We start from the raw sequence: 14,251 nt of genomic DNA, 5'->3' as shown, positions 1-14,251 counted from the left end.
AGGAGGTGGTGGCAATGTTTAAAAATATGAAAAAGTGACATTTACACCTTTATCTCATTTTGTTAAGAATGCCATTAAGAAAATAAAATTGTATGGCATCTAGTGATTCCTTTTTCTTATAGTAGCAACGTCCCATTCCTATTTAGTGATATTTTTCATAAGTTTTAAAGTGAATCGGGTATTACTTCATTGTGATATAAATTAACGTGAAGCTATCAAGAATGCAATCCAAGTTTGATCCAACGTCTATGACCTTCAACGAGTTTATATGAGCATTCGAGGTTAGACGTTTATCAAAAGGATTTACTAGTCGTAGTCATCCAAAGATGGAATTGAGGTATGTTAAGGCTATTTCTTTTTTCCTTTGGCGTGATCCATACGATACAAATGAAACGAGCAAATGCACAACTTTCATAAATGACTCTATTCATAGGAGTACTAGAGGTGCCTATGTTCTTGATTCCCCATATGTCTTATTATTCTATCGTCTGTTCATGGGTCTCAGAAAATAAGTAAGTTGATAAAGTTTATTTCATGATATTAATCAAAGGTGTAATGATCTTATGACATACCGAGAAATCTTATTAACTCACTTCTTATGCATTGCATTCAGTTATACATGCACATTGACCCATGACCAGATGACGTTATATATGCGTATATATATATATGTATGTATGTATATGTATATGGGGTATGAGGAAAGGTTATGGCGTTATATACACACCACCACCTGATCAGCTGGTATATGGTGATGATTTTGCCCACAATTGCCGAGATGATATGATGGTATGCCCTCAGAGGATTAATGATATTATGTACGCATATACCTATGCATGGTATGACATTTATTCACATATGCATGACATTATAAATGTTTCATAATTCATAGAGCTACGCAGACTTACATGTTGAGTCATTTACTCTCCTTCATGTCTATTGTATACGGCTTTTCCTGCCTTAATTACTCGGTACTTTATTTGTACTTATGTCCCTTTTGCCTGGGGACTGCGTTTCATGCACGCAGGCTCCGATAGACAAGTTGAGAGTCCTCCAAGTAGGCTATCAGCTCAGCGGAAGATTTTGGTGCGCTCCATTTGTTCCGGAGTTGCTTATTTGGTCAGTATGATTTGGACATGTATTGATTGGTATGGCGGGGCCTTGTCCCGACCTTTATGGTATTTATCTACTCTTAGAGACTTGTAGACATATGTCATGTATGTGAAAGATTATATGGCCTTGTCGGCCTATGTTCAGTGTACGAGTGATCATTTTGGTCTTATAGGCCCGTATGTCATATATATAAGTTTGTATTACATGTTGGGTCGTCCCATGTCGAGTGTTCCCTCATGTTTTATTCTAGCTATCTCACGGCAGCCTTTCCGTCTCATTTACCTATGATAGTATGATACGAAAGATACGTTATGTTGGTACTGGGTTGAGTAAGGTACCGGGTGCCCATCGCGGCCCATCGGTTTGGGTCGTGACAAAAGTGGTATCAGAGCAGTTCTGTCCTACGGAGTCTACAAGCTGTGTCTAGTGGAGTCTTGTTTATGGATATGTTAAGCACCACACTTATAAGTAGGAGGCTACAGGGCATTTAGGACTGTCACTCTTTCTTTTAACTCTAGATCATGTGGTAAAGCTCTGTTGTAAGAATTCAAAATCCTAACTTTTATTTTATTCGTAATACAACAATACCTACATCCAGAAAGACAGTTGGTAAAAGATATAGCTGTGGAAGAGTTGAGTCAGAGGAACTCAATTTTGCATCATGCTATGACGAGTAAATGTGAGGTATTCAGAAGATCATGTGTATAATAAGATTCGTAAGGTTCTTGATAAGGATCCCTAAGGTAAGAATATCTATCAACTCTTATAGTAAAAAGGAATAAGAGAATCGGAAGGTAGACGCAAGTTTCAGCAAGTAAAAGAAGCAAGGTGAAGAAAGGTACCAGTTAATGAATATTAACAGTATTTACATTCAAACAGAGAAGCCTTCTGAGTTACTTTCAAAAGTAATGGAGATATATACAATTGATCACACCCATCTCAATTATGCCCTATGGGAGCTAACAGATATAGTTTAAGAGAAGGATGGGATATCGGGATCAAGTTGGGGTTAGAGTAACCCAAAATTGTGCATGGATTGTTAGCATTAGTTGATACTTCCGAAGGATAGCACAAATGTGGTAATATATCTCTTTGTGAGACACTCGGATGGTGCACTCTAGAATAGTACAATTAGATATGAATACTAGAATGTTCAAATTTTATTTTTACAAAGACAGGCACTGGAAGGGATAAATATTACCTTAGTATGGCTCTCGTCCCTAGTAGAGCGAGAATGTTAGGCAATCCGAAGAGCCAGGGGATGGATCAAGGGGAGCTAAAAGCAAAAGAATGTCTTGTTGAAGTTTTCAGAATAAAGTGATAGATAGAAATATTTGCAGGAAAATAAGAAGAGAGATAATAAAGCATTATGAGTAAGATGTGATACATGGATGACAACGGTAGATAAAAAAATGATGACAGTATTACAAAGTCTATAGTCAAGTGAAGGAAAATACGAGAGGTGACATGCCTTGAGACAACAAAAGAGTATAGGTCATAAAATCATATCCTCATTTTGAGAAATAAGTTCGTGACTCCAACGCGACTACCAGAAGGGAAAGTTAGACCCAGAGTAATAGAAATTAGTATGGACTGGTGAACAAGATAAACTAAACATGAATTAGGGATTGAGTTTTTGATAATAGTCGGCATCATGAGAATTTCATAGATTGCGTTTCGGCGATAATAGAATGGACGACAGAAGAATAACCTTTAAATGTCATTCAGGAAGACTCTTCCATAAAGCAAGCAATGTGAGCAAAGTTAAGCTTAAGGGGTTGTATGTGCCAGTTACCCTAGGTGTCTCCCTCGTAAGTAAGGAATTTCGTTATCCTTGGTATAGAAGGATTACCGCAAGGTGAGTAAAGGTCCTCGACGATGTGAAAATATGCCAAAGATAAAGAGGTAAAACATCTATAGGTAGATCGTCGTAGCACTAAATCTTAGTACTCCCCTAAAGGGGGGAGGGGGGGAATATGGAGGGATGTGACATTAAGTTAAAATTAAGTGGTTATAGTAACTATGGAATGGTAAAGGAGGAATGCAATAACAATGAGAAAAGGATGAGATTGCACTTATTCAAATCCTACATATATGCTATGATTCCAGAACATTATGCAAACATAACGTCAAGGAAATGAAGTAAGGGTTCCTGCCCGAGATGTTATTTATAAATAAGGAGCCAGTGCGAAAGGTAAGTTAAGACAAAAGAAATAACCCAAGAAAGATTAAGCGAAATATTGATATGAGAATAGGCCAACGAGTAGTTAGTAGTTGATTTAGGAAGAGCCTAGTTATGGCTAGACAAGAGGATACAGACAAATCAACAGGTCGTGCAAGATAAACATAGTGAACCCCAACATAGGGAATTCAGTCTCGCAGATTTGATATCATGACCCTTGAAAAATATTCAGATAGGGGTTGGGATAGTTAAAGTTACCGTATGAGTGTTACAGAAAAAAAAAAGATAATGCCACTGGGAAGACAGTCAAAATTTAAGTTCAGAAGTAACCCTACGAGCACAAGGGCGTGGAGGTAAGTAACTAAGGATAATTACAAGTGAGAAAGAATATCAAAAATTCCGTCGGCTAATCGATGTAATAAGCTCTCAGCCTTGCAAGAGTCAGAGGGTCTTCCCTAAATACTATAACAAAAGACTAGCTAAGGTAATAAGGAAGAAGGTTTCAACCTAAGGATAGTAACTTGATGAAGAAATGGTCTTGCAACAGCAGTCTCACTATAACATTGTATGCACTCCATAAGAAAGTGGCACCTATCGTGGCTAATGAGCGGGAAGTGAAACCAAAGGTAGTATTCGAGATCATATGAGTTGCACAAAAATTCCGGCATGCGTGGGAACTAAGATAAAGACAGTTAAAAGAGTACCAACCTCATAAGAAGTTAGTATGATGATTGTGTATGCACCAGAGGTGCAAGTATTATAGTAGAGCTTCAAGTTGTGGATGTGAATTATTCCTATGTGGAATGGGGGTTATGAAAGAGCTAGAAGATACAATGCAATATTTTAAGGTAAGTAAGGTAAAGGTGAACAACATACGAGATACTCAAGTGCAGAAGGTTATGAATAATCCATACCTCAGATAGAGGGCTAGAAGCGTTGGAAGTCAGTATCCAGGAATGATAGCGGTGTCATTAGTGGCATATCTTCCAGCCTATGGTTTCTAGGCATCGAGAGGTATAGTTAAGAGAGTAAAGAAGAGTTTGAGACGATGTGATGTCCCGCTTGATGTTCCAGAATAACATAAGGAAATCTATGGTGCAAGCAAGTTGAAGGAAGGTTGCGAGTATTATAAATGGATATGGTCGCAAGCTACAGTATTGTAAAGTGATAAGGTTTTAGGAAGAAATGAGTAAGGAAAAGGAAAGGCGAGTGAGAAGGTAACGAGAATGGATAAGTCATCGGGATTAAGCCCATGAAAACAAGAGAGCTAATGGTTTCTCTAAGTTATAGAAAGCTCTGTATAGCCTAAATGAACTCAAATGAGTCTAAGACTAATAGCATTTAGAAGAGATGGAATGCTTCCCTGGTAGTAGAATAAGGGTATAATTGTGATAGATAAACGATAACGTTTGGGCCTTCGATTGAGTAATGATTTGAAGGGGACAAAAAGGATTTCATGGACGGCACGGGATTAGAATACCCCCCCCCCTCCCAATAAGATGAATCACGTTGGGATGCTATGAAATACGGTTATTGAAGTATAGTATCACCCCTAGGTGGATTGGGCAAGTCACTTTAGATATTCCCCGATGAAACGTAAGCCCTAGTGACAATGCATTACATAAGAGGCTTCAAGTTATCAGTGGTAAATTATGGGTCAACATTAAGATGAATTAACGATAGATGGATAAGGTTCCAACGTATGAGAGGAGATAAGGATGTCATCCTTTAGATGAACAGTAATAAGGAATCATTGAAGGACATAGATTTATACATATAGGACAAGAAGCAACAGAGTAACCTGGAGTTGGGTAGCAGACCTCGATAATTATAAACTAAAGTAAGAGTTATGGTATAGTATGACCTACCTAGAAGCAGTAAAGTCATATGGATAGATAACCGGGTCTATGAAATAAGATATAGCAATATTCGTAAGTTCAACAAAGTACCGAGCGAAGAACTTCAGTACATATATAGGTTCCTAGAGGGAAAACTTGTCAAAGTTATGTATGTGTTTCCAAAGTGAGGCCTACAGATTGGCTAAAAGCTAGAGGGAAGAGTCGCATAGGCGCACATACAAGGAAAAAGTCGTACATCCTGCATGACAGAAGGTAGCAAGAGTTACGAGATTGGAAAAAAATTTTGACCACATGCTGTGGTGTGAGAAAGAGATCTAAAGGTGGGAATGCCCTGGACTTTGAATTTATTCACAAAACAGTTGCCTAAATGGCAGGGACAGTATTAAAACTATTCGTAAGAGCTATCTGGTTATGAGACTGATAAGTGCACTAGTCAACATTCGAGGAAGAATGTTCCAAAGGGGGGAATGATGTTACACCCTGCAATATTACGTCGACGTTATACACCATAGTATTGTACGTTGGATTTGTCATAAGATAATTTACATCAGTTCAAGGACAAGATTATTTTGAGGTTATAAGTATTATGCTATTTCAAACAAGTGATAAGTAAATTCGTAAAGGTGAGAGGGTAAGTGAATCGAAGAAAATGAGTTTTGTCGAAGTTTGACATTTTGAGATAAAATACGATCCAAGCTATAATACCCTGTATTTATGGACTAGTGCCATACAAGGCACCACATGACCATGATAGTAAGGTTTATAAAGTATGTAAAAAGTAATTAGTATTTTAAGTAAATTAGGATATTACCTAATTATGTTGGGAAGGGGTTAATTCTTGATTTTAGTGGAAAGTGTAGAATTTGAAAAATATATTTTGTGAAATATTTAAGTGAGATTTTTGGATAACTATTAGGGGACATCATCCACAAGGATATAGAAACTTGGCAGCAAGTTAGACATCTACTCATGTGCTTAAGGAGGTAGTGGCAATGTTTAAAGATATGAAAAAGTGACATTTACACCTTTATCTCATTTGTTAAGAATGCTATTAAGAAAACAAAATTGTATGGCATCTAGTGATTCCTTTTTCTTATAGTAGCAACGTCCCATTCCTAATTAGTGATATTGTTCATAAGTTTTAAAGTGAATCGGGTATTACTTCATTGTGAGGTAAATTAACGTGAAGCTATCAAGAATGCAACCCAAGTTTGATCCAACGTCTATGACCTTCAACGAGTTTATATAAGCATTCGAGGTTTGAGTTTTATCAAAAGGATTTACTAGTCGTAGTCATCCAAAATGGAATTGAGGTATGTTAAGGTTATTCTTTCTCTTTTGGTATGATCCATACGATACAAACAAAACGAGCAAATGCACAACTTTCATAAATGACTCTATTCATAGAAGTACTAGAGGTTCCTATGTTCTTGATTCCCCATATGTCTTATTAATCTATCGTCTGTTCATGGGTCTTAGAAAATACGTAAATTGCTAAAGTTTATTTCATGATATTAATCAAAGGCGTAATGATCTAATGACATACCGAGAAATCTTATTAACTCACTTCTTATGCATTGCATTCAGTTATACATGCACATTGACCCATGATCAGATGGCGTTATATACGCGTATATATATATATATATATATATATATATATATATATATATATATATATATATATATATATATATATATATATATATATATATATGAGGAAAGGTTATGGCGTTATATACGCACCACCACCTGATCAGCTGGTATACGTTGATGATTTTGCCCACAGTGGCCGAGATGATGTGATGGGATGCCCTCAGAGGCTTGATGATGTTATGTACCCATATACCTATGCATGGTATGACATTTATACACATACATGACATTATAAATGTTTCATGATTCACAAAGCTATGCAGACTTACAGGTTGAGTCCTATACCCCATGTTTCCCTCATGTCTATTGTATACCGCTTTTCCTGCCTTACATACTCGGTAATTTATTTGTACTGATGTCCCTTTTGCCTGGGGACGCTGCGTTTCATGCCCACAGGCCGTGATAGACAGGTTGAGTGTCCTCCAAGTAGGCTAGCTCAGCGGAAGGTGTTGGTACGCTCTATTTGCTCCGTAGTTGCTTATTTGGTCAGTATGATTTGGACATGTATTGATTGGTATGGCGGGGCCCTGTCCCGACCTTTATGGTATTTATCTACTCTTCGAGTCTTATAGACATATGTCATGTATATGAAAGATTGTATGGCCTTGTCGGCCTATGTTCAGTGTACGAGTGATCATTTTGGTCTTATAGGCCCGTATGTCATATGTATAAGTTTTTATTACATGTTGGGTCGTCCCATGTCGAGTGTTCCCTCATGTTTTATTCTAGCTATCTCATGGCAGCCTTTCCGTCTCATTTACCTATAATAGTATGAAGATACGTTACGTTGGTACTCGGTTGAGTAAGTACCGAGTGCCCGTCGCGGCGCATCGGTTTGGGTCGTGACATATTTTTTGTTTCGGAGTGAATTGGGACACTTAGTCTCTAAAATTGAAGCTTAAGTTCTAGGAAATTGACCATAGTTGGAACTGTGCGAAAATGACTTCAGAATGGAGTTTCGTCGGTTCCATTAGCTTCATCGGGTGATTTTGGACTTAGGAGCGTGTCCGGATTGTGATTTGGAGGTCCATAGTAGAATTATGCTTGAAATGGCGAAAGTTGAATTTTTGGGAAGTTTGACTGGGAGTGGACTTTTTGATATTGGGGTCGGATTCCGATTCCGAAAGTTGGAGTAGGTCCGTAATGTCAAATATGACTTGTGTGCAAAATTTGGGGTCAATCGGACGTGAATCGATAAGTTTCGCATCGGTTGTAGAAGTTTGAAGTTTCAAGGTTTATTAAGCTTGAATTGTGGTGCGATTCATGTTTTTAGCGTTGTTTGATGTGAATTGAATACTCGACTAAGTTCGTATGATGTTTTAGGACTTGTTGGTAGGTTTGGTTGAGGTCTCGGGGGCCTCGGGAGAGTTTCAGATGGTTAACGGATCAATTTGGACTAAGTGTTATAGCTGAAGCTTCAAAATTTGTTGGTGTCTGGTTTCCTTCTACGCGTTCGCATAGAGGAGTTTGAGTGTTACTGTATAATTTCCTTCGCGTTCGCGATGTAGATCCCGCGTTCGCGAAGCACTGAGTTCTACACGTTCGCGATAGGGACCTCGCGTTCGCCTAGAAGAGCTGGTCCGATGGGTCACCAGGCTTTTAGCCTATGTGATCGCGTGGTGGATCACGTGTTCACGAAGGGTCAGGAAAGCTAAGCTCCATGTTCGTGTCTGTGAGATCGCGTTCACGTAGGCCATTTTAATGGTTGTGATTTTATTGTTCTTCGCGATCGCGAGTTGGTCCCGTGATAGCGGTAACACATGGGCAGAACTTTAAATGTTCAAATCAAGGGTTTTTATCCCATTTTCATTTTGGGACCTAGAGAGCTCGGATTGAGGTAAAACTTCAAGGGTTTTTCAGAGAAAACGTTCAATGATTCTTGACTCGTTTTTCGTTATATTCCACTAATCTATCATTAATTTCTTCATTTAATTAAGGATTGGGGTTGAGAAATTTGGGGGAAAAGTTGGAAAGTTCTTCCACCAAATTTTGGGATTTTTATTGATGTTTTAGTATCGGATTTGAATAATTTTGGTATGGGTGAACTTGTGGTTGAATGGGTGTTCATATTTTGTGACTTTTACCCCATTTCGAGACGTGGGCCCAGATCGACTTTTCGGGGCGATTTTCTAATTTCTTGCTAAAGTCTTGATTTCATTAATTAGGTTGGTTTCTTATAGTTATATTTATATTATATAATTGCTTTTGGATAGATTTGGGCCATTCGGAGTCGGAAAGTCGAGGAAAGGGCATTCTTATTGACTGATTGAGCTTGGTTCGAGGTAAGTGGCTTGCCTAACCTTGTGTGAGAGATATCCCCTTAGGATTTGGTACCGTTGTGACAACTCCGTGATATGTGAGTGCCGTGTACGCAAGGTGACAAGTGCGTACACGGGCTAATTATTGAAAAATCCGGTTTTTACTGAACAGTAACCTGTTATATCTTAAATGAGTTATCCCAACATGTGTAGTTATCCTGTTTAGCTTAATATCGCATGTCTACGTGTCTTAAATTCTTGTTTGAAATCTGTACAACATGCTTAGTCGAATTCCTGCTTTTCCTTGACTTGTAGTTGGTCTGAAACTGTAGGATTTCTCGTTGTTAATTGTTGTTTCCATCAGTTTCGAGCTGTGTGTTTTCTTTTGGGACTACGAGGCGGTACCTCGGGAGATCCCCTGTCGCATATTTACTTTTGGGACTAAGAGGCGGTACTTCAGGAGATCTCCTGTTGCATATTTACTTTTGGGACTACGAGGCGGTACCTGGAGAATCCCCGCTGCATATTTACTTTTGGGACTACGAGGCAGTACCTCAGGAGATCCTCTATTGAGTATTTACTTTTGGGACTACGAGGCGGTACCTCGGGAGCGCCCCTGTTGTTTATCCATATGTGCTATGTTGTTACATTTTTGTAATACCTTCTTGTTAAATTTCCAGCTTTTTATTATATTGCTGTATCTCCTGCCTTAAATTATCATATTCCAGTAGGGCCCTGACCTGACCTTGTCACTACTCTACCGAGGTTAGGCTTGGTACTTACTGGGTACCGTTGTGGTGTACTCATGCTACTCTTCTACACATGTTTTGTGTGCAGACCCAGGTACCTCCTACCATCCCCTCTAGTAGTTGAGAGTACTTGTTGTTGTGGAGACTTCAAGATATATCTGCCAGCGTCCGCAGACCTTGGAGTCTCCTTCTATCCTTTTATGTTGTTTCTTCTTTATTTTCCTAGACACTGATGTATAGAGACAATAAGAATATTTCCTTAGAGCTTGTGACTTATATATATACATATATATATATATATATATATATATATATATATAGATAGATAGATAGATAGATAAAGCTGTTGATGTTGAGGTTTAGTTGTTAATTAGGTTGTTATTTTAGTTATTCCGCAATTGTTAGGCTTACCTAGTGTTAGAGACTAGGTGCCATCACGACATCTTACGGAGGGAGATTTGGATCGTGACAAATAGAGAATATGAAATGAGTACTGATATCAAACTAAGGAAGTATTGATGGAAAGTAATAACATAACATGATATGCGATAATAGCAAACTAAGGATAAAAGGGGTACCATACTAACACTGATACTATCGAACTAATGAAGACAAAGGGAAACACACGACTACCTACTAACCTTCTACCTTAATCCTCAACCTCCAGACCGTCCTATCCAGGGTCATGTCCTCGGTTAGCTCAAGTTGCGCCATGTCCCGCCTGGTCACCTCACCCCAAGACTTCTTTGGCCTACCTCTACCCTTCCTCTTACCCCCCCAAGGCCAACCTCTCACACCTCCTGACAGGGGTATCTGTGCTTCTCTTTTTAACATGCCCTAACCATCTCAGCCTCTCCTCTCACATCTTTTCCTCCATAAGAGTCACTCCCACCTTGTCCTGAATAACTTCATTACTAATTCTATCTAACCTAGTATACCCACACATCCATCTCAACATCCTCATTTCAGTTACTTTCATCTGTTGGACATGGGAGTTCTTGACTGGCCAGCACTCTGCCCCATACAACATAGTCGGTCTAACCACTACCTTGTAGATTTTATACTTAAGTTTCAACGGCACATTCTTATCGCCAAGACACCGGAGGCGAGCCTCCACTTCATCCACCCTGCTCCGATACGATGTGTGACATCCTCATCAATCTCCCCATCATTCTGAATTACAGACGCCAGATACTTGAAAATCTCTCTTCTCATGGGGATGACTTGCGTATCAAGCCTCACATCCCCGTCCGCTTCCTGGGTAACATCGCTGAATTTGCACTCCAAGTATTATGTCTTGGTCCTGCTCAACTTAAAACCCTTAGACTCAAAGGTATGTCTCCAGATCTCCAGCCTCTCGTTAACACCACCTCACGGCTCATCAACCAGGACTATGTCATCTGCAAATAACATGCACCAAGGCACCTCCCCTTTAATGTGTCGCGTCAATGCGTCCATGTCCAAGGAAAATAAAAACGGGCTTAGTGCTGATCCCTGATGCAACCCCACCTCAACTAAGAAGTACTCAGAGTCAACAAACTTCCAAATTACTCTCCAATTTATTAATGCACAATATTGTTAATAAGGTTATGATTAAATTTTAGGGATGCACGGAGAATCGAATTAGGGTAAATCTAAATAGAAAAATTAAACATCTAAGCCTCAATGTTGAATCCAATTTTAGGGATACACAGAGAATCCAATTAGGAGATTCGAATTAGGTACTAAAAAAAGAGAAAAAAAATTACTAACCTAAATGTTACTGTCGCCACCGTCGGAATAAGCCGGAGTCCGCCTGTAATTTTCATATTGAAGAATAAGAGGTATGGAGAGAGAGAGAGAGAGAGAGAGAGAGAGAGAGAGAGAGAGAATGATGGAAAAAAAGGAACGGAGAAAGAGAGAGATAGAGAGGGATGGAAGAAGAGTGATGGAGAGAGAAACTTGCCGCGTCGGAATCGCCGGAGTCGCTGCTGGTTAGAGCTAGATTAGAGAATGGAGAGAAGGAAAAAATGAGAAGAAAATCGGGTAGGTTGGAAATAATAAAAGAGTTTCCGACCGAATCGGTCGAACAATTAGAAAATAGATCTGTGTGCTCGTTTGCGACCGAAATGGTCGGTACATTAATTAAAAAAATATTTTATATTTTAAATTAGCGACCGAATCAGTCGGTCCATAGTCAACAATAAACGTTGACTTTTAATGATTGTTTAGTTCGACCAATTCTGCCGAAGCGTTGGTACGCAAAATTTTGTGCGAGTATTTCCGACCGAAGTGGCCGGTAACTAAAAATAAATATAAAAACGTAATTCTTTTTCCAAATCTCCGACGGAAATTGACGGAAACTTCCGACGACATTTTTCAGTCGAAAATACCGGTCGGAAACTAGTTTTTTTCTAATAGTATGAGTCCATGGTGCGGACAACATTTGAGCTAGCCACAGGCCAACATCCACAAACTTCACATTCATTACCAGTTGCGTTCTAGGGAAAGAGTTTGGGGGCTTACCATATGGCCAAAGGATGGAAAGAGTAACTTGACACTTTAATGTGGTATGCAGATTTCTAAAAAGATCGCCATTCAATGATGTAATATGAAATTTGAAGCCTTTCAAGTCTAGAAAACATCTTTTACCTTAGATTACCATCCAAAGTTTTGCATAGCAAAAGCTTGAATTAGCATTTGACATATCGAAATAACATCCAAATACATAATTGTCATTTCTTTATCGTCGGTCTTATTATTACTCGTGAAATCGTGATTTTATTAGAATTTTTTCGTGCGTAGAAAATTATTTGGTTGTTGAAAAATAGAGAAGATGAGCTAAAACTACATTGAAAGCCATTGAAGCTCGCTTAAGTTTGAGTTTGAAAATTTAGGTTTTCAAAATTATAATTTATTTCGAGTAGGTATAATTTTTTTCTTGTTATTTTTTGGTAGCATGACTTAATGACTAATTATAGGTAGGTATTTTTTTTTTTTGGCTTATTCTAGTAGTTCTTCCTTCTAAATAGGTAGAATACATAGTTTACCATTTAAGCTTAAGGTCAAATTCTTGTGACACACCTCTTCAACATAGATAACTTATGCATACTCAATCTTTTCATAATGTATCTAATACAAACCTCTTTGATATTTAACAATAACGTGACACGTGTCTTTAACTAAAAGAAAAACAAAACACTTCAAAAAATAAGTACATCTTCTTCTCCAGACATAGACCGGCACGTTCTTTCACCACCACCTACCGAGAACCACCAATCATCGGAGAATTCTTCTCCCCCAGTTCTTTTACCATAAAATCCAGCAGCCCCTCCATTTTCAACCATAAAAAAATATTAGGAAAAAAAAAGACTTTCAATATTCACTCAAAATCTCAAATTCGTAGCCCGCCAACTCCCCAAAGTTATGGTAGCAAGAACTTATGGAAAGCGTCATCCACCAAACATCATCATCTCTTAGAACAATCCCCCTTAATAATTACCTAAAGACGTGAACTTTTCTGATTTTCCCCACTCAACTTTACTCTTTGAATCTAAGAGAATTAATTTGGTGTTCTGGCAAAGATGTATCTAAGAGAATTAATTTCCCTATGGTAATGAATAATTACTAATGATGCCTTGCATATTGTAATGGATAGGAGTAATTATTGTTGAAAACAAAAGCAAGTCATCTTTATGGTTTTCTCACCCGTTGAAGAAAGCCATCAGTTTCACAATTAAATTACTAATGAATTATCTCATCGGCTGAAGAAATCCATTAATAACCAATTAAAGTCTGATATAACTAGAGTTTGTTCGATTTAATTCCTACAACAAGCAATAATTCATGTAATAACTTAATTAACAAAAGAATAGACAAAACGGCTAAATACTTAATTAGACCATTGAAGACAGATGTATATTGGGTACCTGATCACGCCCAACTATGCCTTATAAAAAGGACTCTGCGGACGTTGCAAATATAACCCGAGTATTACGCCCAGGGTCGAATACACAGAGAGTTAACCTATCAACCGCTATCTTCAGACCCACTAAGTCTTCAGAACCAGCTTCTCAAATATTCAAATTCTCAGTTGAGTGTTCTTTAATAACTAGCTTGCAAGTAACTAAATGGCTGTAACTAAATTAAAAGGGTTGTAAACAATTATGAGAAAAAGCTAAGGCAATGATTTCCCCTATTGATGGAATCCCTTCTGTTTATGGTCATACAAATTTACCCACACATCTCTATCAATCATGAACGCTAATCTTACCGCAAATCTCTCCCGAGTAATTACAGTAATCTACTATTGCACTCTCCCGAGCTACACTAGCTTACTTTATTTAGCACAATTCACTCTAGATTGCACCCAAGGCTTCGTTATTCCTAATCCCGCTTTTAAACCCGCAATTATAGATTCCTCTAATAATCTAGGAGTGGTGTTGTTCAACAATA

Source organism: Nicotiana attenuata, chromosome 10, assembly GCF_001879085.1.
Source record: "Nicotiana attenuata strain UT chromosome 10, NIATTr2, whole genome shotgun sequence".
NCBI classification, from domain to species: Eukaryota; Viridiplantae; Streptophyta; class Magnoliopsida; order Solanales; family Solanaceae; genus Nicotiana; species Nicotiana attenuata.
The sequence above is the reverse complement of the archived record's forward strand: the minus strand, read 5'-3'. Positions refer to the sequence as shown.